Raw genomic sequence first — 24,083 nt, 5'->3', positions numbered from 1 at the left:
TGAATGTTAACTGTCTACAATAATATGCTGGGGTATTGTTATCAGGTCTGTGGGCTGACTTTCAACATAAAATCTTTGTGCATCTTCTTGTAACACCTTTAATTGGACAGTATTCAATGTATTGGTAAACATTTTTCCGCTAAGACAGTTTCTTGCACTTTGGTTGTTGCTTTAGAGAAGATACTGTGTTTATTTGGTCTCAAAAATGACTTGGCACTGTACATGGTTCGCAAAAAGTGAAGGCTGGATGGTACAAAGGAATACTTCGCTGTGGCCCACATAGTTGGTGTTTCAAGAATCACTTTTGATCTTTTGAGTTATGAGAGCACAAGGTCTATAAATCTGGACCTGTTATAAAAGTTACAAATAGCCCTAGGATTAAAATGTGGGCCTTGGGCTACAGGTGTCCATTATAACTTCTTGCCTTCTATACTTCTGTAATGGAAGGATTTTGGTGTATAGAATTTAAATTTCTTAGATGCCTTTGAGTTTGATTATTCTTTATTTCTTTGAGCTCAGGTCAAGAGCTAAACAGGTATTGAATAGCTTTTTTTCTCCATAATAATCATATTGGCCTTATATGCTCAATGTTGGGGGTTATCATCCCTGGTGTGAATGTAGGCAGTTTATTTGAAGAAAATACAAATGTAAAAGTACATGTTATATTAAGTTGAATAACCGTGCCTTTAGGACAAATTGCAGAGTTGGTGCCTAATGGGATGGTGTGGATCAACAAGCTCTGGAACGTCTGCCTCCTCCAGAAATGTACTTTCTGGAGTGTACAGATGTTCCAGAGCTTGTTGATATGAAGATTGTGGGCAGTTTCTGCATGAGCTGCTTATCTTCTGTGGTTGTATTAGCTGAGATACAGATGTAAGGTTGGCACAGATGGAACTTTGTGCTTTGAACTTTTTTCCACACAGATGGAACTTTACTTGTACCATAATTAGGAGACTGGCTGCTGTGGAAATAGTATGCTTATTTTTATTTAAGATCTAGCTTTTAATATAAAAGTAACTTTGGGATGTTTTAGGTCCAGAGAAATGCAGTTTTGAAGAACTAGTATTTTTATAAGGATTGAAGTTTAATTTCACTTGTTTTTCAAGGCTCTGTTAAAACATTCTGAATGATACACTAGTTATAGGCAGGAGACTTTAAGCTCCCAGATGAAGGAATTATTGGTAGTTGTGAAGTAGTCAATGTACAAATGGACATGTGGATATTAATATCTCATGTCCTTTTTGATATATCTGTCTAAAGTGTTTGCCCAAAGATTAGATGTAAGGTGAGACGTCTAGAGACCAGTTTGTAAAATTGGTAGATATTTGAGGGTTCATGGTATTAAACTGAGATACCTAGAACGCTGCTGTGTCCGTTGAGTTGTAAGCTAGCATAAGGCCTAATATATATAATCAGATAGACTTTCCTATGAACTACTCAGTAGTATAGGTGGAAGCACACTGTGTAGGTGCAAAGATATATTTCTGTTATGATCAATCTGAATATTGTGGCTAAAGTAACCATGTAATTACATTTGGGAGTATGTTGAGAAAGATTAGGTGTTCATTTGCAGCCTGAGTGAAATCTAAAATGTGGAATAATATATAGTGAAAAATTCAAAAAACATTAAAGCTTGTGGTAGCCTCAGCTGATGCTGTCTGTGGTTCTTCCTGAAATAGTTCATTGTGAGATACATCACCAAAAGTAACCCTTCATTGATGTTGTGTGTCCTACTTCCATTCATTCTATTTATTTTTCCCGCATGATGGTTAACATTATGTGACTGCCAGTCCAAGTGGGGAGAAGTCATGTGATTTATGTAGTCTAGAAATTACAGAATCACCTTCAAAATTAATTCTTCTTCACCAAAATACTATTTTATACTCTCCTAAGAGACAATTGTATAGCAGTTATCTAGGTTACTCTAATTCTGTAGACAGATAAAACAACCGCAACTACTTCAGTAAATTTTTGTTAATAGGTCATGTGAAATTCAGAAGTTAATTTACTGGCTTCTTTGGTCAATTCATATGTTGTAAAGTCAGGGCTGTTCAGGAAGCAGTTTAGGCCTTAGTAGAACTATTACTCATCATTTCTTCCCACATACTTTCTGAAATCAGAAAATTTAGACTGCGGCTACTCTAGGTTGGTTCAGTGTGGCTTTTTATCTTAAGCATTTTAATTAAGTAACTTCAATGAGCTGGCCTCTTGACTCTCTCACTAACTTGACTCTTTCTCTAAGGTCTTCAGGCTGAACTGAAAGGAAGTAGGATCAGCTGGCGTTGCCCAGGTCACAGTGATGGCTAGATGGTGTCACAGCTTCCAAGTCCCAGGCTCCTGCTTGCTCTGCCACCTTCCTTTAGCGATCTCCACTGCCACCCTATCCTGCCCTCCCTCCATTCTTCTTCTCACACACTTTTTCAGGACTCTGCCTTCGTTCTCTTCATGCTTTGTATGTGCCCTTTACTAAAAACTCCTGACTCATCTTCCTGCCTTTGATGTAACCTCCTTGGATCCATGTTTCATATCAGCAGAATTATGGTTTCTTCAAATATGGAAATACAGTTGATTTTTGAGCAACGTGGGGGTTGGGGTACTGATCCCCTCACATGGTTTAAAATTTACGTATAAGTTTTGACTCTCACAAAACTTAACTGCTAATATCCTACTGTTCTTGGTAGCCTTATCAATAGCATAAATTATTGATTAACATATATTTTGGATGTTATATGCATTACACACTATATTCTTACAATAAAGGAAACTAGATAAAAAATGTTATTAAGAAAATCATAAGGAAGAGAAAATATATTTACTATTCCTTAGGGGGAATTGGATTATCATAAAGGTCTTCAGCCTGTGTTTTTTGTGTTAATTAGGCTGAGGAGAAGGAGAAAGTGGAGGGATTGGTCCTGTTGTCTCAGGAAGAAAATCCAAGTATAAATGGAACAGTATAGTTCAAACTTGCATTGTTCAAGTGTCAACTGTACAACTCTAACTGTCCTGCTTACTGCCATTACTTTCTTATTTTCCACAGAATATTCTCATTCCACAGCATGGCCTGCAGTGCAGGCAGCCCAATGCCTGACTCTTGTTTACCTCTGAATCCTCCATTTCTACTATGGCCCTATTATGACAACATGATAAATGCATAACATTTATACATGTTAAAAACTAATAGAATGGACTTGTACCCTAGATAGAATTGAGTAGGAAAAACATTAGTTCATGTTAGAATCTTAGCAAATTAGGTTTTTATTAAAGAGCAATACATTTAATTTTAATTTTTGATGAAGTAATAAGGAAGTATAGACTATGACTTCTGGATAAAGATTCCTCTACAACTTTAGCTACCTTTATCTGTGACTTAAGAAATTTTTCTAATTTACACTTTTCTCTAAAAGCCTCATGATAATTTTATCCATAAGAATTTATTATTTATTTATTTACTTTTGGCTCTGCTATAAACGCTCAAAATCTGGAGATCACATGTCAGTGTTTGTTGGCTGGCCAATACAAAGTGTGTCATCTGCATAAAACCCAGTCATCAACATATATTACAGGTGATATGTAACTTTATATTTAAATTGTTTATGCTTTCAATATGACCTGTGATGGGAGCCTCCCTTTTTCAAGCTTTAGCTAGGTGGCAATTTTGTTAAAAATATAAGTGCTGTATTATCTGTCGAGAAAAGCATAGGATTTAAGACCTTACTAATTTCTCAGTAAAATGCCATCTAAAACTTACTTTGCACTGTGAACTCCAGGAGTAATACCAACAGCTTACTCTGAGGCATGAATTTATAGACAATGTATGAGTTTCTTTAGTGACTTGTTCCGCCAGCTTTGATCTGTATGCAGTGTTATATAAACAAAATAACACATCCAATTTTTCTCTGAAAACAAAGATCCCAAGTTCAAAGATCTTCAAATTTTGATACATTTTGCTAAACTGCCTTATAAAGAGTTTATACTGATTGATATTTATACTATGAGATTGCATCTTTGCCCATAATCTTATAGTTGTGAAAGCAAAGCTCTTGGAATTTATCAGTATTTAAATTCTTATCAATTTAAGAGGTGAAGAAAATTAATCTCATCTGATTTTCATTTCTCTAATAGCGAAACCAGTGGAACTCTTGTAAAACATTATGTTTCTTGATGAATAGTTTATATACAGTAAAATTCACCCTTCTAAGGTGTGCAGTGTGATGAGCTGTGACCCATGTATCCAGTTGCATAACTACCACCACAGTCAAGATATATGACACTTACTTCATTCTTCTCCTCCTCAGTATTCAGTTTACTGCCCCTGCTCCAGCCAATGACAGCCTCTTAGCCCCAACTGCTTACAAAGTTCTTGAGGGAAATGCAGTGCAGAATGTTGGACTCAACAAAATAAATTTCCCTTCTCTCTCTGATCTTATTTTTGCAAGTCTTGGTTTATTAGGTTTTTGGTGTCTTTTGTATTTTTATATGTCATCCAGTTTTTCTAGTTGTTCTTGATGGGAGAGTTTGTCTTATGCTCTATAGAATATGATTTTTATTGCAGTAGTTCCCTACTTCTGGTACCAGTTTTTATATTAGGATAGGTTATGATGTGATTAGGAACAATGTCTAGATTTATATGGCTTATTGCAATAAACAAAAATACATTTCTTTCTCATGGCCACATATCTATTATGGGTTGGATGGAAAGTGTATTTGCTATACATGGCTACTCAGGGATCCCCAGTAATGGAGGCTCTTCCATCTCAGAGTTGCCCTTTCTGGAGCACACGGCTGCCTTGTATGCAGTGGCAGAAGAGACTTATTTGAGCTCTTATTCTAACTTTTGTATGTTTTAGCTAACACTTCCACTCCTATAGCTAACACTTGCCCTTCCGTGGCCTGTTGTTCAGAACTAGTCACACAGGGCTGCCTCGGGAAAAAGGTGGATAATATACTCTTGTGTGTTCTTGAAAGGAAAAGAAATCTGGTAGCTAGCTACCATGGTAACTAATATTTACTGAGTGTCTACTGTATGTCAGACCCTGTGATCACAGACTTACATGTATAATTTCTGTTATTTCTTCTAAGAATCCTATGAGATAGGTATTAATAATCTTATTTTTAAGATGAAGAAACTGATGATTGTGCATGTTTAATGTTTGTCTGTAGGCCACACAACTAGTAGTGGTACAATCAGAATTTGAATCCAGAGTATCCTCTGTTTAAAAGTCTGTGTTTTTTTTCCCCCACGAGGACATAAATTATATGTGCAATAAATATTTGCTGAAATAAATAATTTATGGTAAGTGGCAAAATCTTACAGAATTTGTTTTAGAAAAAATAACTGCTCATTGAAAACTTTTTGGTGAAAAATGTCAACAAAGAATCTGTCATCTGTCATTCGTGGGAAGAACTATAGCTCATGGGAACTGAATTCTGGAAATAGTTACTTAAAAAAAAATTATCCCAATGTCTGTCACTGTGGAAGATAAAATCGCTTTTTGTAGAAATAATTTGAAGAGTGATAAGGGGGGAATATAAAATACAAGCAAAATAAACATATTCTGTGGGTAACTTTGGCATATTTTGTAGGAGATTTTCAATATAAGTAATATGGTATAGCAGCAAGCTGTGATTGGCACATTACATGTTTTTAATGATTAGAGCACAAATAGGTTTTGGTCTCAAACAAATAGAACTTGGAAGAAGATAATATTGAGTTTGATATAGTATACATTGTGTAAAGTGGGAGATTGTGGCTTAGGAAAACATGACCCCAAGGAACCACTTTCTCATTTTCCTGTTGAGTCTGGGAGAGATGTGATCTGACAGCTAAAAAGCTAGTTTCGAAGGCTATTCTCTTGTTTCTTAAATATTTCTTATTATGTAAAAGGTTAATTGTTATTACACCAAAGTCTAAAATATAGAATTATGACTTAGTATGATGTGCATTTGTGTAGTAAGGATGGGAGTAGAGGGAGTCCCTGTCATATACCAGACACTGGGCCAAGTGTTTTTCAAAGTCTCTTATAACTGCTTAATTGGAGTTTTAAAATATGAGTCCAATACTCCAAATTATTTTCATCATTATGCAAATACAATATGTCAGCACCCACAAGGTTCTGGAAAAGCCTGCTGAAGGTTGATAAAGTTAAGTTTAAGGAAGTTGAAGTAAGTTTCTGTGAAATTTAATCAAATGTCAAAAGAGTCCTTGGGGAGGAAAAATGAGAAATCACAGCTGCTGTGACCCAGGCCAGCATTATAAATAGATTTATAGTTTTGGATTTAACTAACCTGTTGAGAGGGGAGCCTGTGATTTTCAAGTGCTTTTCTGACCATTTATTTACAAAAATCTTTGCAAACATCTCCCGAAATAAATGTATTTTCCCTGATAATTTTGCAGTTTCATTACTTCCCTTCAGTTCTTTAGACTGACTGGTCACAACAGAGGACTGCTGTCAATAAAACAGCAATTTGTCTTTTGAACCAAACTCACATCATAGCTCCTTTTGCTGCCACTGGCTATTGATTGCAGCCTGAAGTGTTCAGCTTTTCTTTCCTAAGGTCTTGCAGCCATTACTTTCTGCTGTTAATGAGACTGAATTCCACTCTTTCTTGTGCACAACTCTTGATGTATGACTCTGAACACTGAGCTTATTCTTCATGATGTTGTATTATGAAATTCCCCAGCCTATACTACATGGTCATTAGAGGATTATGTGTGTAGAGAAGAAACTTGAGTTTTCTTTGTGAATTGGCTTTGAAATGAGTATCCTTACAATATTTTTGTAACATGGTTTCCAATTTAAAACTTGGGTTTGAAAAGGACATTTTATGTGCTCATATTTAAAAGAATGACATGAAAGAGTTTACTCTGCAATTGTGACAAACAAAATGTGTTAAGTTATGCTGCAATGACATGCCCAAGCCTTAGTCGCTTAAAACAGTGAGATTTATTTCCTGTCTAAGCTGCATATTCTTCAGGGGTCTGAGGGAGCTCTGCTCAATGTCATTTTCTCTCAGGGACTAAGATTGTTTTAGCCACCACAATCCTTAACATTATGAGTTGTCATGAGGGAGAAAAAAAGAGAGAATACAATTCTCATTTATTGGTTTTTAAAGCTTCCTTCTGGAAGTGACAGAGATCACTTCTGCTTGCATTTCATTGACCAAAGAAAGTTATTTGGCTATCCTTTCTTTCAAGCAAGGAAGGAGATTATAATCTTGCCATATTTCTCTAAAGTGGAGATTTGAAATATCTGTGACAGTTCTAATCACTAAGGGGTCATCATAATTGTCATAAATATTTGTTTCCACATTTTAAGAGTGGCTTTTCTGAGCAGTATGCAATTTTAAGTGTATTTTGTCTAGGAATTTTATGAAATGATTATTAAAAAAATTTGTTAATGTAAATTGAATATATAAACTACAACACTTGTTATTTAAGTACCATGAATAAAATGTACTGATTTTCCATTCCGTTTATTGTAAGCACAAAAATCTTGTGCTTACAATGAACAATAGTCATTGGGTTAATCTCTTTTTTTCTTCCAACATTTTATTGTGAAAATGTTCAAAAATACAGAAAAGTTGAAATAATATTGAAAAAGACATTTACCTAACAACCAGATTCTACCATTAGCATTTCTATACCTATTTATCTACCATGTATTTATCTCTCTATTCATCCATTGTTTTACTTTTTGATGAATTTCAAAGTTAGTTGCAGAATCAATACATTTCCACATAAACACTTCAGCATGCTCACTGTCAACTAGACTTCAATATTTATTTAGTCTTTTTCTTTTGATCATGTACAAATCATAAATGTACCATTCAATGAGTTTTGACAAATGCAATACATATTTGTAACAAAGCTCTTTCAAGATATAAAACATTCCCATAACCTTTTAAAGTTCCTTCTTGCTGCTTCCATTCTCCATTCCACTTTACCCTCTCTCCCTAGTCAACTGTTTTTCTATTTTTTCCCCCTAAAAATTAGTTTTGCCTGCTCAAGAATTTCATAGAAATGGAATGATATAGTGTGTACTCTTGTTTGAGGCTTCAATGTACTTTTCATATTCATCTATTCTATTGCATATATACATTTATTTCTTTTTATTACTTCATTACATATTACATTCTCCTATTGACACACTCCTGGGTCTTTTTTTTTCTAGTTTTTGGCTATTATAAATAAGGCTGCTAAGAATATTGTTCTATAAGTCTGTTTGTGGGCATGTTTTCATTTCTCTTGAGAAAATGCCTAAGATTGAAATGGTTGGGTCATAGGATAGGGATATGTTTATTTATTTATCTTTTGTGAAATTGCCAAAACTTAAAAAAAAGTTTATATCATATTGCAATTCCACTTTCAAAGTATGAACATGCTGGTTTCTCCACATTCTACCCAACATTTAGTGTTGTCAGTGTTTGTAATTCCAGCTCTTCTGATAGGTCTATGTTGGTATCTCCATCATGGTTTTAACTTGCATTTTTCTGGACACTAATGCTATTAGATACTCCTTTATGTGCATATTGGCTATTCATATACCTTCTTCTTAGAAGTATGTATTCCAACATTTTGCTCATACAAGGAAATGTCTCTTCATCTCTTAATTATTAAGTAGTAGGAGTTCTTCATATTTGTCATATATCTATTTTGCAGATATTTTCTTTCAGCCTATAACTTACCAATTTGAATTCCTAATAGTAGTTTTGAAAGAGCAATATTATTTTAATTGAATTGAATTTATTTTTTTTTTTCTGTATAAAAGAATTTACCTACTCCCATGGCACAAATATATTCTTTGATGTTTTCTTCTAAAAGCTATATATATTTAACTTTTTTTGGCTTAGGCCTATGATCTACCTCAGATTAATTTTTGTGAATGGTGTGAGGTAGGGCTTGGCAGTCATTTTGTTTTTCCATATGGATATCAGTTCGTTCTAGCTTACTCTGTTGAAAGTTTCCTGCCCCTCTGGATAGTTTTGATTCCTTATTTATTTTTATTTTTTTGAATATCAGATGACAACATAAATGTGAGTCTATTTCTGGTCTCTTCATTCTGTTCTATTAGAGGGTTTGCCAGTTTTTATATCAGTACCACACTGTCCTGAATGCTCTAGCCTTATAGTAGTTTTTGAAGTTAGGTAGCCTAAGCCCTTCAACTTTGTTATTTTTTTTTTCCCAGAATTCCTCTGGATTTTCTAGTTTTTTTTCCATTGCATATAAATTACATACTACACTTGTCAGTTTTTGTATAAAAGCCATAATTGGATTATGATAGGGTTATGTGATATTTACAGATCGCTTTGGGGAATATTGATATCTAAACAGTATTACATCTTTAGATTCATGGACATGATTTAATTTAAATCCTCTTTAATCTGTTTAGCCAGTGATTTATTTGGTTGGTCTCAAAGTGTAACTCTGACTTTTGGACAGTGGTTCAGTTATTAGTTCAGTTTCTTTAATCTTAGTTGGGCTGCTAGAAATCTGTTTCATATATGCATTTTCCAGGGGTTCACCAGAGACTTGGGCAGAATTTATATGTAGAATTTGGGGTTCCCCCTCTCTGGATTTTTCTTTTCTAGTCTTCCCCTTTTCTCTTTTCAGTGACTGTGGTTCTTCCAAAGTCAGAAAGACAATGCGTTTTCTACAGGAATTTTAGCCACTAAGCTGGGCACTGACAGGGGCCTCCCTCAGGCTAAAAGCACTTAAATCAGGGCATTCACAGTTTAGTCTTGTCGTCTAAATATCAACTCCCCTGAAGAATATGCCTGTTTTTGTTTGATCTCTAATGAATTCATTTAATTTCTAGTAATTTTCTCTGGAGTTTATAGTTGTTACCTGTGGGAAGGTCAGTCCTGTAGGAGTTTACTCAGCCTTGGAAGTAGAACTCAATCTGGTTTGAACATCTGATTTAGCAATAGATGAAGATTCTTTACTTTGTGACTTTAATGTCAAAAAATGGATTAATTGTAACTAATTAAACAGTAATTCTATAATAGGAATTGTGCATAGCTTACTGAATCTATTAATTTTAATAGATACCTACATATAACCATAATATGCAGTCCAATTTTTTTTTAACTTTATAATCCAGTAAAAACCTCAGCTGGAGGTTGCTGCAGCTTTAAGGTCCCTAGTTTTCTAGGACCCTAGTTTTCTAGTTTTAGGTGTTATTTATGGTACCTTAGTCCTTCTAGTTTCAGGTGTCCTTGACTTAATCGTCTTCTTTTATGTTTCTGAATCTGCATCTAGTATATCGCTCCTCTTCTGTAGTATGCATTGTACCTTTACTGTTGCACACATTATTTCAAATATTTAGCATTAATTTTAAAATCTTTAGTTTATTATTCATAGTTTGCACTTAGGTACTAAGGCTTAAGAAACAGCTTTTACGAAATGTTGTATTAGTCTGTTCTCATGCTGCTAATAAAGACATATCCGAGACTGAGTAATTTAAAAGAAAAAGAGATTTGGTGGACTCACAGTTCTACATGGCTAGGGAGGCCTCACAATCATGGTGGAAGGTGAAAGGCATATCTAACATGGCAGCAGGCAAGAGAGCTTCTGCAGGGGAACTCCATTTATAAAACCATCAGATCCCGTGGGACATTCACTATAGTGAGACCAGTATGGGGGAAATGGTCCCCATGATTCAGTTATCTCCACCTGGTCTGAGTCAACATATGGGATTATTACAATTCAAGATGAGATTTGGGTGGGGACGCAGAGTCAAACCATATCAAATGTTTTGTCTTTTTTAGTAATTGGAAATTAAGATTTTAAAAAGTAATACATACTGCAACATGGCTTATCTTTTCCCTCTGTGTTTTGCTCTCCTCTGTATTCCTTTTTGTTTCCTCTCTTATTTTTCTAGGACTTCACTGTATCTTTCAACATAGTGATAGAAAGAAATAAGAATTTAGTTTGAAAATGACCTCACAGTGACTCCTATCCTATTTATTCAGTTATGGACATTGATACTTCATATGTTGCAAAATTGGACACGTTTCCCGACTGAAACATTTCAGAAATTTATTGTACATTTGTTTCTTGATTATTATAGATAGGTTCCATTTGTTCTTAAACCAATTTTGTTTTTTCTATTTCAAAAAATCTTTAATCTAGTTAAGTAGTTCACAAAATGGTTTGAACTTTAGAAGCACCCTACTATTAACCTAATAGATCTCTTCTTGAGCCTTTAGCCCCAGAGATTTTAGTGTAATACATCTTGGGTGAGGCCCTGGGATCTGATTTTTCATTGCAACCACAGAGATTCTCATGATGACAGTATCGTGTGTCAAATTATCCAGTTCACTTATGCTAACACATTATTAGTTGGCAGGCAGGTGCCACTATGCTCATGGTGTATATGGAGAAATCAAGGCACAGGCAAGAAACACAAATGAAGAGCTGAAGAGCTGTGGAGTTAGTACTGAATTTCATCTCTACTAGCACCAAATTCCTCTTCTTTAAAAGTGGGATTTTTTTCCTATTAAACCATTGAAAGAATTAATTGAGATAATTTTGTTCCTATTCCCTAGTGTACTTAAACTCTGAAGAATTTGTCACTAAAATTAAGTTCAATAAATGGCAGAAGATGCAGAAATGCATTTTTATGCTTTGAATCACCTTTTATAGTTATACTGGCTGGGAGCCTACTGGGGACTCTGGCTGGTGGCCCTTATAGTGCCTTTTTGGGTTGGGTCGTTGGGTCTTGTGTCAGAAATTTCACCAAAGAGGAAACTAGAGTCCTATAACATGGCCTTTAAGCAATCATGTATTAATAGAATCTTGTACACAGAAGCAGCTAAAAAATATTGATTTAATGACTGCAAAAGCATCTTTCCTTAAAAAAAAACCAAATCCTTATAATTTTTCTGGTTCTTGTTATTCTAAGCCTCTTCATGGAATACTTATCCCTTTGGAGAAAAGAAATGAAGGCTCCTGTACTTTTTTAGTGCTTCAGATCCACTTAGACAGTGAAATACCTCAAGTTGGATAATTCATTTCAACAATTGGGTGCTACCTGCAATTTGATAGTGATTAGCTGAAACAGGTGATGTTTATACATGCAATGTATTATGGAATTATGGAGGAACATTCTCAGATAATATGTGAATATTCTTGCAAATCTTGAATATGAAGGTGAAGCCCCCACTTTACCCCCACCGTACATGTCCCAGATGCTTGTCTTACAATAATATCCTCTGTTTTCAGGACCCCAGTCTCTGTAGAAGGTACGTAAGTAATTGTTATGTTCCTGACTTCACTCTCGTTTTTTCCCCAAGAGACAGGGTATTGCTTTGTTTCTTTCCTAGATTAGAGTGCAGAAGCATGCTATTTCCTCAGTTTAAATACTACTAATAGTTGCAATATTCGTTGAAAACTTACTGTGTACCAGACACTGTGCTAAGTGTTTTGTATTGCCTCAATAAAACTCTCAAAAGAGGTGAGTTCTGTTATTATCTTTATCATATACCAACACCATGATTTTGGAAGAGTCCTTGGACTCCTGCTCCAATCTAGATTAACGTGAGACTCTTAACCTAAGAATTATTTTTTTTCTTTGTTTTGTTTTTTGAGCCCTTTAGTTTCTTTAAGAAGATTGCACAGTAAGTAGGTTTTTTTTTCTGCCTTTGCATTTCTGAATTTCTTTTATTCTGTTATTATTTGAATGGTTATTTGGCTAGGTATAGAATAATTTTCATGATTTTTGAGGTATTTATCCTTTTTTTTCTGGTTTCTAAATTTCCTTCTGAGAAATTTGAACTAATTTTTATTCCTGATGTCAGATGATTGTTTTTCTCTTCTGGAAGCTTAAATTTTTTTCCTTTATATCTGGAGTTTTGAAATTTCATAACAATGTCTTATGGTACAGATGTTATTTTCATTCATTATTCTGGGCAATTACTTTGTCATTTAAGTATATAGACTCATGTCCCTGATTTCCTGGATTATTTCTTTGATTATGTATCTTTTTCCCATTTCTTTGTAATCGTACCTTTTAGTGTATACCCAGGGGTGACATTTTGCAATGCTTGTTCCTTCAGCTGTAATGTTTGTAAAGTATTTTGAATATCATTCTCACTTTTAAAATTTTACAACTTTTGCTATACTTTCCACCTTAGTGAGGGAGTTTTATTCTTAATACACAAATATGCTAGGCTCATTATTTCTTTATGCTGTTTCTCTTATCTGGATACTTTATCAACTCTCAAATCCTACTACTATGTCAATAGTGATATATACTAATCCTTCCCAAGTTTTTTACTGCATATGAACTTTTCATTAATCACTTAAACCATAATTTCTTTTTGTCTTTGATCATCATACTTTTTGCTCAAAGCATTCAATTTACTGTTTGATTATATTCTATATTCAGTTTATTATTTGTATAATTTGTAATCATCTAGAAACATACTGAAAGTCTTTAAGATCATTCCAAGATCATCCTGTTCTTTCCATGCTATATGGGTGACATCAATATGACAATTTAAATTCTGAGCCTCAGGAAGAGGTACTTGACCTGGGACAGAATAATCAGAGCACTCCATTCTCCCAGCCATGGGTGTTGGCTCAGGGAGGACTGTAGCTGTCAAAGTAGGATCAGATTGCACCCTGGGATTTGACCTAGGGTTACAAGGAAGACATGCGTTCATCCTCTGGGAATGCAAGTTGATTGCCATGTTTCCAATTATGAAGAAAGAGCCTGCACTAGAATAGAGCCTACATAGAGAAATGGAGTGGAAAGCCTGGAAAACAGTATGAGAGATAGAGAAGGGGAGATGGAGCAAGAAGTGTTGCCTTGCTGATGTCCATTTTTTCTTTTTCTATCTTAATGAAAATTAATGTAATGTTATATTTGTTAGTTTCCCTTATAGTTAGAGGTGGTCAGTTGATAGAGTTCTGACCAGTGAGATGTAAGTAGAAATCACTGAGAAAGACTGACAAGAAACTCTATAAAGAGAAAGAGCTGACTTTTCTGACACAGACTACTTTTGTGTTCCATTCTTCTACTTTATTCTACCTGCAATACGGTTATTGTGGCTGGAGTTATAGCACTGAATTGGACACTGAGTCAACCCTGAAAATTGAAGCCAAGTGGTAAGGATGAGCTAGCAATATACTAGGAGTATGGATGCCTGATGATTTTGGAGCTGCCATTTCAGCATTTGATTTCCTACTTCTATAATGTAAAAAACAAAAACAAAAACAAACAAACAAAAACTTCAGCCAAATTAAATTTCAAGTTTAATTGAGCAATGAATGATTAGAGTTGGGCAGCTCCCAGAATCACAGGAGATTCAGAGAGACTCCAGGGATGCCTTGTGGTCAGAACAAATTTATAGACAAAAAAGGGTTAGTGATGTACAGAAATTGGAAATGAGGTACAGAAACAGCTAGATTAGTTGGTTGGTGTTTGCCTTCTTTGAACACAGTTTGAACACTCAGCGTGTGAGAAGTTGAAGTATGACTGCTGGGATTGGCCAAGACTCAGGTCTTGTTACAGATGCATACTCCTAAGTTTCCAATCTTGTCTACCTATTAAGTAGGTTACGTTTACTCCACAAGAACTCAAATATAGAAATATGGAGTCCTTCTCAGGCCATATTTAGTTTGCTTTAACAGCTGAAAGTAAAGCCTTACCTTGTTTAAATCTGTAGTATTTCAGCTTTCTGTTACTCTGTCATGTACAATTCATAAATAATAGAGGAGGGTTAGCATGAAAGGGCAAGAAAGCAAGAGATGGCTGGAGAAAGAGACATCCAGAGAAAGAGTACCTGGAAAAAGGAGGAGAGAGTAGTAGAAATGGAGGGAGAAAGTAAAAGAATTTCACTTGTTACCATGGTCTTAGTTACCTGAGCTGATGCAACCCAGAGGATCTTTTGTATGCACTATTTTATGTCATTTTACATTGGCTTCATGCATTTTTTTATTTTATCTTTTTAAAAAGACCATTATAATCTTTGGGAGAACGTTCCAAACAATGTATTGTGATTTTTTGTTTTCTTGTTATAAAATACACAGGATATACTGAGAATCTATTTGGAAATTAAAACATACTGTTTTAATTTAATTTTTATTCATTTGTAATTCATTTATTAGATTACAACCATTAACTGGAAAAATGGTTGTAATTTAATAAATAATTCTTCTCTCCCAAGAAAAGGCAAAAAGCAGTGTGCCAGCGTTATAAGTATTTTTAGATGCTTCTCTAGAGTATAATACTTTATTAAAAATAAAAAATTTGATTTGTATTATCATCAATAGTAATTTTAGACAGTATTTAAGTTAATTTAGTAGGAAAAATACAATTTCATAGGCTTCAATGGCAATTCAAATGGTATGGTTTCACTGTGTTCTCATCCAAATCTCATTTTGAATTATAGCACCCATAATTCCCACCTGTCATGGGAGGGACCTGGTGGGAGGTAATTGAATAATGGGGGCAAGTCTTTTCTGTGCTGTTCTCATAAGTCTCACAAGATATGATGGTTTTATAAAGAGGAGCTCCACTGTACATGTTCTCTTGCTTGCCACTATGTAAGATAGGACTTTCTCCTCCTTTGCCTTCCACCATGATTATGAGACCTCTCCAGCCATGTGGACCTGCGAGTCAATTAAACCTCTTTTCTTTATAAATTACCCAGTCTCGTCTCTGTCTTTATCTGCAGCATGAGAACAGACTAACATATCAAGTAAATATGATACTTTTTTTCTATGCCAGTTAAGGTAGAGAAATCCCTGTGTTCCTCTATGATACTGCAGAAGAAATAAGTAGGTTAATGATTTCAAGTGATATTCTCTGGAGCAATTTTTATAGAAGTTGCAGTTTAGGATAACAAAGTTAAAGTGAATAGCTGCTCTTCTAAAAGTGCTACCTGCTGCCTCAAGGCAGTAGTGGAAGTAGGGTAGGTGACTGCTCACATTGTTACCTGCTCGCATTGCCACATCTTGATTTTGGGAGAAAAACATTAGTACTGGCGTCCATGTCATGACAGTATCTTTCCTGAATGGAGCATGTGCAAGGTCAGTCCTTTTTGGTGAGCTAATGCTGACTCAACAGAAAACATAGAAGAGGACTATTTTTCCAGTGGCAGTTGAGATTTTTATCACTGCCCATTTAAAATTATTAAGCATAAAATATCTCTTTGAATACACAGATGAGTCCTTCTCAAAAAAAAAGCAAGACACTCATCATAGTTATGAAAATGGAACCATAAATAGAGGCAGAAGAAGAATTATCTCTAAACATTATAATATTTAGACAAATAAAATTAAAAACCTTATAGTTTCTCAGTAATCTCTGAAATGGTAATTTGTACAAAGTCAATGTGAGGCAGCTGGGAGAATTTCACATTGGAGTATTAGTGTTTAAAGAGGCAGTAAGAATCTTTCATCTGCACATTTACTTTGCCAGTCAAATTTTGCAGGGAAAGAGCTCTGGGTATAGAGTTAGGAGATTTAGGTCTGAATTTCAGTTTTGTCAGTTACTGGTTGTGTAACTTTGTGGGTCATTCAACATTCTCATGTAAGAGAATTAACTCCTTGAAGCTTGAAGTTTTTTATTTCTAGAATAATTTTGTATGTATCTAGGCTCATATGTAAAAACAAGGTAATAGTAAGTAAAAGAAAATAGAAGTTAGGTATATCCACTACAGGGCTTTGTAAGTAGATAGGCTGGTTATTCTTTGTTTCAGCAAGGTGTTATTGGCTAATAAAACCCCCTCACTGGCCATTAGTATAATTTCTATGAGTTTATGCCATTATTTTGATCAGTCAAGTATTTATTAGGTGCATATTACATGCTTAGAATATATATGTAGGCACACAAAATGTATTCCAGTTAGAGGCTCTAGACCAGTAGCTATGAAGAAACTATAACAAAAATGCTTTCTGGCACTCAAAGATAGTGATATATGTTATCTGATTCTTTTTTTTTAAGATAAAATTACGTGCCTATGAAACAAAAATCGTTATATGCTTCCTGTTTGAAGGCAGTGAATACATACTGTTGATGACTGCTTCTTTGAAATGCCACATTTGTATATATACTTCCCACCACCTCTTCCTTTTGTTTACTCTGAGAAATGAAAAGTGACTCAAGGTCATGGATTTAATATTAATATTCTACTCAGGTTCAAATATAAATTAAATTGCATTTTGTTCCAAGTAGGTACAACATAATGTTGAGAAGCCTGCAAATTTCTTGTTATAAATCAGTCTTGTGGCAATCTTTTGTTTTATATTACATATTTTAGAATTTATATCTTCAAAAAATAGCTATCTAATCTTTCTGGATGGTTAGATTTCCCAGTAAAAAATCATGGACTCCTTGCTTTTTAGTTCGTATGTCTCATCTTTAACACATTTTGCCGTTTTCCTTCTCAGGAGCAGGAATTGTACCGTATTTCTTTAACTGTCTTCATAGAACCTAAGACATTTCTAGATATGTAGTAGACATTGAAAAAATCGTGAAATATTTGATTGAGAAAAAATAAAATTGCTTCAGATTAGACCAACTTCTATTAATGGCCAATAAAAGGCCACTTGAAAGTATATATATATTTATGTAATACAAAGTATCCTAATAACTGAAATTGATATAATACATTGGAGTTTTCATACATAATTTACCTGAACATTACCCAAACCCTATAATGTAGGCACTCTCAACTCCATTTTAAAAATAATGACACTGAGGCTCAGAGAGATTGGAACTAGTACAAAAAAGGGCTGATTTTCTAACATATATTTTCAGATTCCAAGTTATCTTCCCTTTTTATTCATTTAAAAGGTATTTATCAAGTGCCTGTTACGTGTTAGGAATTCTTCTATAACCTAGTGACAGAGCAGGGACAACAAAGCCAAAAATGTTTCTGCCCTTTATAAAATAGTGTCTACATGTTTGTATCATTATTGTTGCCACTTTCTAAGTTTAGATTTGCCAATTTAGGGAAGGGAGGGAGGGGAAATTTTTTGAGCATCAGGTGGTTTATCAGGCATGTACATGACCATATTTATTTTAATGTTACAACACTTCTGATGCCACTATTATTGTTGTCATTCTATGGCTGGGGAAGGTAAATTGTCCAAATTCAGTTGGTGGTAGCTGTGATTCGTACTCAGTTTTGTCAGACTGTAAGTCTAGTGCTCTTTCCACTGTGCCAGTAGTTTTCAAAGTGCAATTCATGAACAGTCTGCCTCAGTATCACCAAAACTTCACCCCAGGCCCAGGTAATCTGAACCTCTGAGAGAGGCCCTGGGACCCTGTATTTTTAACCTGAACCTCTGAGAGAGGCCCTGGGACCCTGTATTTTTAACCTATGTCCCAAATTATTTTAAAGCAATTCAGAGTTTGAGAGCTCGGCATTGTGGCATTGTAATGTCTTCCTTCAACTTTATTTGCCAACTTTATTCCTCTTATTAGAGGAACATAGACATTCAACACGATCTCCCTTAATCATGAGTGTGATGAGGCAAGCAGGAATTGGCTGAGAATGTTCTGAAGGGCTATCCCCATCATTTCCAACTAGAAATGGGGTCATGAGCTGATCCTGTGAGAATGGAAAGTACTCTCCTGCCAAAGGACCACTTTCTTCTTTTAGAGCAGCAGGACAATTGAGAATGAGAACAATGAAGGTGTACCATCTAATTTCTAGCAAGAAATAAGTGTAAATACTTGATGGGCTTCAGACTGATGAGATCTTTGCATAGATCTTTGCACAACTTGACTGAATCCTGTGAGTTATGAGCAGTAAACTTGGTTTGGTCTCCTGAATCTAGGGAATCACTGAAACTTGAATTGAACCCTCATATAAACCTGGATGGGAGATATAAATATATATAATTATGTTTTTTGACACAGTATCTCCCTCTGTTGCCCGGCCTGGAGTGCAGTGGTACAATCTTGGCTCACTGGAAATTCCACCTTCTGGGCTCAAGGGGTCTTCTCACCTCAACTTCCCAAGTAGCTGAAACTACAGGTACCCACCACTGTGTCTGGATCATTTTTGTATTTTTAGTAAAGTTGGGGTTTCACCATGTTGGCCAGGCTGGTCTCAAACTCCTGGGCTGAAGTGATCTGCCCACCTTGGTCTCCCAAAGTGCTGGAACTACAGATGTGAGCCTCTGTGCCTGGTGGAATATTTATATTTGAAGAAAAAGTGGTTGAAGGAAGCATCCTAGGCTTCAGTTGTTATCTGCCTCAACTTTTTCTTCATCTTCCTCTCAAGTTCATTTTGAGAACACTGGTCGACTACAGATAGAATACAAATCTTTCTTTTCCAGAACTTTGTCTAGATCTTCAATAGGAAGATTCATACTCTATTCAGATATCTAGAGAGGGAACTAAGGAAAATCTCTCCTTGTTTTGCTTTGCAATTAATAGGCCTGGAATAAGTCTTCTCACTTCGGATATGAAGATTAAAATAAAATATATAAAATTTATTTTTAAAAATCTGTAGAAAATCAAGGGAAAGAATGAAGCATGCAAAAGATGTGTTAATAATTACATTAAAAAGATTAACTCTTAGAAATAAAGTTAGTGAACAATTTCTGACCATTTTTAGGAAATTCAAGAGAAAAGAGACTGAAATAAGCTTAAAAATAAATGCAAGATGCAAGAGATCTAAGAAGAGATAATAGAATTAAAATTTAAAAAGAACCGAGATTATTAAAGGAATAAAGAAAGAAAATTTAGACCACTGAAGAAGTTAAAACCCCATTATAAATAATAAATAGAATTAACATTAGAGCTGGCTGCAGTGGCTCACGCCCATAATCCTAGCACTTTGGTAGACCGAGATGGGTGGGTGGCTTGAGCCCAGGAGTTTGAGACCAGCCCGGGCATCATGGCAAAACCAATTCTCTACAAAAAACGCAAAAAGTAGCTGGGCATGGTGGTGTGTGCCTGTAGTCCCAGTTATTCAGGAGGCTGAGGTGGGATGACTCCGTGAGCGTGGAAGGCTGCAGTGAGCCATGATTGGGCCAGTGCATTTCAACCTGAGCAACAGATTGAGATCATGTCTCAGAAAAAGAAAGAACTGGGGAAAGCAGATCACATTTGTGGGACCTATAGAAAACCATACACACACACACATACACACTCCCTTGTAGAATATAAAATGAAGATTTGAAAATGATAAAAGGGAAATAATGGACATTGAGGAAAGAAAGCAAAGAACCAACATATATATTATTTGTGTTTCTAATGTTCAAATGGAAAGCTGTTATATTCTCCATTTGTTAAAGTGGAATAGCAAAAGACTAAAATTATTCAAAAATAAAAAGAAGACCTGAGTCTGAAGGAAAGTCTCACTATGTTTCAAGAAAGTAGCCCATACGGAGAAAATACTGTAGGATTGAGAAAGAATCCTACAATCTCCCGGGAACATGAAACTGCCAATTACAAAGAAAATGTACTGTCATGCTGGCCTCAACCTTCTCAGCAACTTCTGAGTCTAGTAGATAATGGAGCAATATCTCTAGATTTTTGAGGAGAAATGTGTGAGAACCAAAAATTCTGTGTCCAACTTTTGTATTATTTATAAATAAAAGGAATAGGAAAACATTTAAAAATGTACTAAAATTTTACAAAAGCCAATTCTCCCTCCTGAAAAATCTTATTGATGGCATAATTTAGCTAAATTTATAAAGACTTACTGAAATTTTTTAAAAGTCACAAATGAAAAATCCATACTAAGAAAAACTTATGGTGAGCAATGGTTTTATTTAAAATAGAATTGCATATAAGAAACAAAATAAAGTTTTTGAAAAAAAGTTACATGCTGTGAAAATCATGATTTGGTAAAACTAGGCTAGAGCCAAAAACCAAAGTAGATGTTAGAAAAGAAAGTATGTAGGAGGAAAACTGTAACATGATATACTGTTTTCTTCATCTTTTGTCAGGAAGAAAGAAAAGTTGTGTTTTGAAGTTGATACATTGAGAACTAGTTTTAAGAAAGTTATATACATTTAAAATAATAATTACTTCAAAAATTTAAACAAACTGAATTTTTCCAAATTTGTTGAGGAAGTTGATGAGACTAAAAGAAATGAAGTGATTCCTTAAATGGGGTAGGGAGGAGATACCATGCAAGTCAAAGGAAAACATAAAATTAAAAGATGTTTTTATCACTTTATTAATTAAAATATTCTAACGGTCACCTATTATAGATAATATCAGATTGATTATATTTGTTATAATAAGTTAGATATAATCACTTGTTAACTGAAGAAATTTAAGATATATTCTCTGATCTTTTTACAAATCTTCAATCATAATTTTTTACCCTTTTCAAATGGCAAAGAACACAATTTTAGCTATGCCTTTCTTGACCACCCTATTTTAAGTAGCAATCCTCCTGTTCATACACTGCCTACCACTTTTCTGTTTTATTTTTAATTTATATGAACATCTAATGGATTTTCATTTTAATATCATTTCATTTTATTTTTTCATGAGTTACCCTCCACCAGAACATAAACTACTCAGAAGCAGATTTTAAAACAATCTCTTTTCTTTATTTTTGCTTACTCTTTCATCCTTAAAACAGAAGCTGGTATGTGCTTGAAACTCAGTACATACTTGTTCAGTGAATGAGTGAATGAATGAATGAAAGTATGAATTAAAAAATCATGACCTGTATATATAATAAAGAATAACATATCAAAATATGTAAGACATATAAACACAAAGATAAGAGTAATGTGAGCCATTAAGTAGTTTTCTTAGTTTATAGAGGGTTAAAAAGAAAAACAAAAGAAGTAGGTATTTGAAGATCTAAATAACATAATTAATAAGTTTTACGTAGTAGATATATTTCAAATTCCATATGTAGTAAATAGGGAATATTATTAATAATATCATAGCAATAGGGAATATATTATTCATCCATTCTCCGTACAGCAATGAAATATTTACAAATATTGACCACTTAAATATTTTTAAAAATTTCTAAGAATAAAAATAATAAAGCATTCCTATCTCTGCACAATATAATAAGATTAGAAAAAATTTTAAAAAAACTCGAAAAAACAAAAGGACTAAAACATTTTAAAATAAATATTTTTTTCTGGCCAGTTGCGGTGGCTTATGCCTGTAATCCTTGCACTTTGGGAGGCCAAGGCAGGCGGATCACCTGAGGTCAGGAGTTTGAGACCAGGCCTGGCCAACACGATGAAACCCCGTCTCTACTAAAAATACAAAAAATTAGCTGGGCGTGGTTGCACGTAATCCCAGCTACGCAAGAGCTAAGGCAGGAGAATTGCTTGAACCTGGGAAGAAGAGGTTGCAGTGAGCCAAGATTGTGCCACTGAACTCCAGCCTGTGCAACAAGAGCATAACAAGCTTGTGTGTGTACACACACACACACACACATACACACACACATTTAATAAAATGTTTTATATTTTGTTTATATTTTTATAGTATATATATTCTTTATAAATCTTTGGTCAAACAGGACATTGAAAAAATCTGTTGTGCATGATGATAAGACACTATTTAATGAAATTATGAAACTTAGAATAATTATTAAGGAGCAAGTTCATTTTCCTGAGCACTTTAATTTGTGAACAAAAAAATTAAAACAATTGAACTTTTTAAAAAATATTTTTTAATCTGACCGATAAAATTGTATTTACCATGTACAAACATACTGTTTTGAAGTATATATACATTGTGGAATAACTAAATCTAGCTAATTAATATATTAATTTTCTCACATAGTTATTTTTGTGGTAAGAAGAGTTTACGTTCACTTTCTTAGCATTTTTCAAGAATATAAAATATTTGTAATTATAGTTATTATGTTGTATGATAGCTCTCTTTAACTTATTCCTCCTATTGAACTTAAATTTTTATCCTTTGACCAGCAGATTCCCCATCTCCAGTCTGTGCTAACCATGATTCTCTGCATCTACAAGATCAACTATTTTACATTCCATCTGTTAGTGAGATCAAGTGGTCCTTCTTTGCCCAGCTGATTTTACTTAACGTAATGTACTCCAGGTTCATCCATTTTGCAAATGACAGCATTTCCTTCTTTTTTTTTTTTTTTTTAGGACTAAATAATATTCCATTGTGTATACACCACATTTTATTTACCGATTGATGGACACAGGTTGATTCCATATTGGGCTGTTATAAATAGTTCTGCAGTAAACATGGGAATGCGGATATCTCTTCAACATACTGATTTCCTTTCCTTTGTCTATGTACCTCATAGTGAGATTGCCAGATCATATGGTAGTTCTATTTTTAGTTCTTTTGGGAAACTCTCATACTGCTTTCCATAATGTCATGATGTCTGTCCTAGTTTATAATCCCATTAACAGTGTGTAAGTGTTCTCTTTTCTCTACCCCATTACCAACACTTGTTATCATTTGGCTTTTTGATAATAGTCATTCTAACAGGTGTGAGGTAATATTGTGGTTTGATTAGTATTTTCCTGTGCTGCCTGGGATTGAAAGAAGGTTACATGAGTCATGTAAAACTGTTCTTCTCTTTAATGTGTCTTTTCTCATTTTTGTGCTATAACTAGGTATTGTTGTCCTTCAGTTTGTTTCCTAAGCTCTTATGAAGATATTTTTGCGCATTGATAGTTATTCCAGTAGATGCTTCTGCAGGGGGATGATCGTTGGAGAGTCCTTTATCATCTTGCTTTGTACCTCTTCCAGAATTAAAAATATGATTAAAGAACATAAAGGAAAACAATGAAATAACCCTGGCAAAGCAAATAGAAGGAAACGGTAACATTCTAGAAGTAGTGGGTAATATCTGGGAATTCAGATCCTATAAATCTTGACAAGATTTAAAGTATTTCTTACGAATAAGGAGATATGGCCAGGCTCATTTTCAGCAATGGGGTAGGGACTCCCTCTGATTTTGAAGGGAATCTCAAAAGAGCTGTCTTAACTTTTAAAAAGGAGCATGTTACCAGCATTTTGCCAGTAACTGAATAAGTTGACCAATGTGACCAGTCAGATTATATACCCCAAATTACTTCAGGACTGAATTACTGAAATGCCAGTACAAGACCTGATTCTTGACTAAGGGCATGGGGGCTGGGT

The sequence above is a fragment of the Aotus nancymaae genome, unplaced genomic scaffold, assembly GCF_030222135.1.
Source record: "Aotus nancymaae isolate 86718 unplaced genomic scaffold, 86718_ANA_hifiasm-v0.15.2.pri h1tg000010l, whole genome shotgun sequence".
NCBI lineage: Eukaryota > Metazoa > Chordata > Mammalia > Primates > Aotidae > Aotus > Aotus nancymaae.
This window is presented reverse-complemented; position numbering follows the sequence as displayed.